A 4605-nucleotide genomic window follows, 5' to 3' on the forward strand; every position below is an offset into this window, starting at 1 on the left:
TGGGGGATTCTGGGAGTTGAAGTCCACAGGACTTAAAGTTGCCAAATTTGAGAAACACTGGTCTAAAGGGATAGGGCCAGGGGAATTGTGAGATCACCTTTCACGTGGTTCCTGCCCATCCTGCTGGATCTGGCCAGGGTGAGCATGTTCCAGCTCCCCTTTGTGTAATGGTCACCTGGTAGAGGCTGGGAAGTGTGTCCTCTCTTATGGTGCCTATCTTAAAGAACAGCCCCCTCCCCAAATACAGGGCCCTCTCTCTGTTGGCCTTCAGAAAAATGGTGGTGACCTGGCTTTTTCACCAGGCAGTGGAGCAAGGAGGGGTAGAATGGTTGAAGGATGATGGTGAGAATTATCAAGGCCTCAACTTGGCTTGTTTTAAATTATCTCGGCCAATCCGTCTCCTGTAATACAGTAGTTTTCAATGTAACCCACCCCCCAAAGGAGGCAAGTTTTGAACCAAGCCCGTACTCCGTTGAATTGCATCCAGAATTGCGCTTCTCAATATGGGGTCAGAATGTTCAACCTCTTGTTTCCCTTACCACCTTCCAACAACTTGATGTACATTACTCCAAAGGAGTGTTCTTGGAAGGCGATAACTTGCCATAATGAACAGCATAAATAAAAGAAGAGTGGGGGAGGGAAGTTGCAGATGAAGTTAGGAATTTTCTCTTCCTCCAAATGAATTGCAAACTCCATGAGGGTATTTTGAGTCCATATAGTAAAAATAGAGTTTGGCCAAATGCCGAGTCACAGGCTCTGATGAGTCCAACAAGTTCAATTACTGCTGCAGCAGGACAGACTTCTGGCAAGAATAAAGATTCCAAAACCACATGAAAAGAAGAAACAGAACATCTGGCACACCTCCTGCCTTGAAGACCTCCAGAGAAAACGAATCAAGTCCAGACTATCCAAAAGGGCATCAAACGGCTCTGGATCTGGAAGAGACCTGTACTTTACTGGACTTAGAGCACTCCTTGCAAGAGACCCAATAAGAAATCTAGATCAAAGAGATCTTCCTATCTCCCCCTCCCATCAGCCAATTCCATATGAAATCCAATATCTGCTAGCATCCAATTTACATCCTAGGTCCCTTCCAAAAAAACACAGACAGATGGTTCACTAAGTAAAACCACCTAGTCCCCAAAGGAAAGGAGGCAATTCCAGAGGCCAAATAGGTTTGTCAGAAGCAGGGAAATTCGGGGAAAGAAGTCTGTTAAACAAAGGGTTACTCTGGTGTCTTTATCAGCAAAGGAACTTTGTGACCAGAGATTTACACCCACAAAAGGACCAGGTGTTGTGGCCCACCAGCAGAACTGGCAGCAGATTCAGACAGTGAAGAGGTTGGGGAGGAAGATGGGCCAGTCCTGGAGTCTGGGGAAGGCTCTGACAAGGGCTCTGTGTTGGTGACAGAGAGGGGGCCAGGGCCATCCGATAGTTATCAGCTGCCTTCGGAGTCAGAGATCAATGAGGCAGAAGAACAACTGGAGCCTGTTCCCAGTGTGCGCATGCGCAGACTTGCCAGACAAAGGGAACAGCTAAAGAACGGGTCGACTTGGGAGTAAGATCCCAGGTGGACGATGAACTGCCCCTCCCAGAGGAAATAAAAGAGGAGTGAAAGGGGAGTGGAGTTTGCAGCAGACAATTAGTTCTCTTAATTGGTTCATGACTCTCCGAGACTCCTTGCCAAGTTTTGCAGATATCTGGCAGCTCTCCAAGCCAGATAAGCTCTGTGACTGTAAATCCTCCCTTGAAAGACTTTGCTGGATGTGGATGAGCAGAATTCACAGTAAATTAATAAAAGGAGTTTTTATCGGGACAAGGATTTTGCTTCATGCAAGAGAAGGGAAGCCTTGGTCAAAACACCAGGTTGCAAACCCAAAGCTTACTATATCACCCCTACTCCTTCTCTTCAATAGACTAGATATACCCAGTTCTCTAGCAAACTAGAGGGATTGCAGAGCTCAGCTTCTCATCCATAACAAAGCCAGGTCTGAGGGCTTAGGGAACGGTGCCCGGTTTTAAGCTCGAGCTGTGATGTGCAAAAATATGCTTGTTTGAAGGTGGAAAATGAGAAAGCTTGGTATAAAAGCATTCCTCTCCTCCGCCCCACCTCTTGTTATCAGTGGGTCTCAGAAGGAGGAGGAAGGCTGGTGTGATCTTTTGCCAGGTATGATTGCTTGGCAAGGGAAAAGAGCAGGTGTGCCACAGAAAGATGACAAACGATGACAGGCCCGCATGGCCCAGATCTGGCTTGCCCTGGAATCTCTCAGGTCCTCCAGCAGGACTCTATAAAGTCTTAGGGAGACCACACCTAGAATCCTGCATCCAATTTTGGACACCACACTATAAAAAAGATGTTGAGACTCTAGAAAGAGTCCAGAGAAGAGCAATCAGGATGATAAGGGGACTGGAGGTTAAAACAGGATGAACGGTTGCAGGAACTGGGCATGGCTAGTCTAGTGAAGAGAAGGACCAGAGGAGACAAGATAGGAGTCTTCCAATATTTGGATATTCAAAGGTTTTATTTCTTTTAAAACACAAATATTTCATCATTCGTCAATCATTAAAACATCGAAGTACAATTTTGTGTGTGTGTGTGTGCCCCTCCCTCCCTCCACCCCCCCTCCCTCCCCTCCTTCCCCCCCCTCCTTCCCAGAACCCGTACATGGTATGGATTTTTAACAAACACAGTCTAAAATCTATTGGGGAAAAAAAAGGGAATAAAGAAATTAATGACATTCTGCATTGACCTTAGCTTCTTCTTGCTGAACTAACTTTAAACAATTTAAATCATTTCTGATCTTAAGCATAGGCTAACTGGAATTTCTTGGTCCCGTATTTATTTTGTATATAGTCAATCCATTTTTTCCAGTCTTGTTTATATCTCTCATTTGAGTGATCTTTAAGATATGCCGATATTTTAGCCATCTCGGCTAAGTTTGTGACTTTCAATGTCCATTCTTGAATTGTAGGCAAGTCTTCCTTCTTCCAGTATTGCGCCACCAACAGTCTTGCTGCCGTTATTAGGTGCAGAATCAAGTTAGTCTCTACCACTGTAAAGTCAGTACATATACCTAGTAAAAATAACTGAGGAGTAAACTTTATCCTTCTTTTAAAGATATTTTGCATAACCCACCATATTTTTATCCAGAATGCCTTCCAATATTTGAAGAGCTGCCACAGAGAGGAGGGGGTCAAACTATTCTCCAAAGCACCTGAAGGACGGACAAGGAATAATGGATGGAAACTGACCAATGAGAGATTCAACCTGGAAATAAGGAGGAATTTTCTGACAGTGGGAACAATCAACCCATGGAACAGAAGTTGCCTTCAGAAGTTGTGGGAGCTTCATCACTGGTGACTTTCAAGAGGAGACTGGACTGCCATCTGCCAGAAATGGTGTAGAGTCTCCTGCTTGGGCAGGGGCTTGGACTAAATGACCTACAAGGTCCCTTCCAACAGATTAACAATCTGTAAAGGACACCAAGGAATGTGGAGAGCTGAGCAGTCCTGCTAAAGGTTTACTCAATGTCTATGCAGAGTGCAAATGAAGAGTTTTCTGCACGATGAGCTTCATTACTCCGTTTTCAACTTCAGCCTGGAACTGATCTGTGGCCATCTTGAAAACCTCTAGTAGGCTCAGATCAAACCGCAAAGTTGTGAGCTAGTCGGTTAGGAAATCAAAATCAAAATAAACTCAGAACAAGGCAAGCCCCTTCCATATTGCTGTCCTGACAGTTACATTTTGTCCCATGGATGAACCAGGAATCAAGAGGCACCTTTTTCACGTTTGCAAAGAAAGTTTGCATGCTTCAACTTGCAGCTGTTCTCATTTTCTCAAATCAGGAAGTGTAGAACTTTCCTCCCACAAGGGTCTTGCAATCTTGAAGGAGGTAGAAAGAGAGGGGGCCAGGGAGGAAGAGGAAGGGTGGGGAAAACCAAAGGAAGCAACTGTATGACATAACAAACATGTTTTGTAACATATTGATTGCATTCACACAACTGGGGGCTCTACCACAATGGACGTTTTGGTAGGAGAAAACTTTCCTTATCAGATGGTTCTTGTCCCTGAAGTTTCAGAACTGGGTACTTCCTTTCCTTGTACATGGAAATAAGCGAGCAAGTGAAAGTGATGGGAGCAAAAAGGAATCTCTCCAGAGGCAGCGGGAGATGAAGATCAGAGGACACTCTAGAGCTGATGGGCAAGCAGGGCATTCCCCTCCCCTGCCAAACCTTTGCTCTCTGGACCTGGGGGGCAGACAGCTGCTCTCCCCCAGCCAGGTTCCTTCCTACAAGAAAGGGCTGCGGAGCCCTGGAACATCTGCCAGCCTCAAGGTCCCTGCCACAAAGCCCTCGATTGTGCTCCCATGAATGCCTTGGCTGTCTCTCCGGGCAGGGCAGGGCAAGCATCACTGGGGCCTGGCCAGCATCTCTCTGCAGCCCCCCTTCCCTCCACCCACTAGGTAGTCTAGTTTCACCTCCACATGCCTCTGCCCAGGCTGGGAATCCAGGGGCATTGTTCACCTGGCTCTCTTTGGGCACATTCTAACTGGGGGCTCTGGAATTGCAAAGCCTCGACTCAGTCCGAGGAAAGGGAGATCCAGG

Source organism: Thamnophis elegans, chromosome 14 (assembly GCF_009769535.1).
Source record: "Thamnophis elegans isolate rThaEle1 chromosome 14, rThaEle1.pri, whole genome shotgun sequence".
NCBI lineage: Eukaryota > Metazoa > Chordata > Lepidosauria > Squamata > Colubridae > Thamnophis > Thamnophis elegans.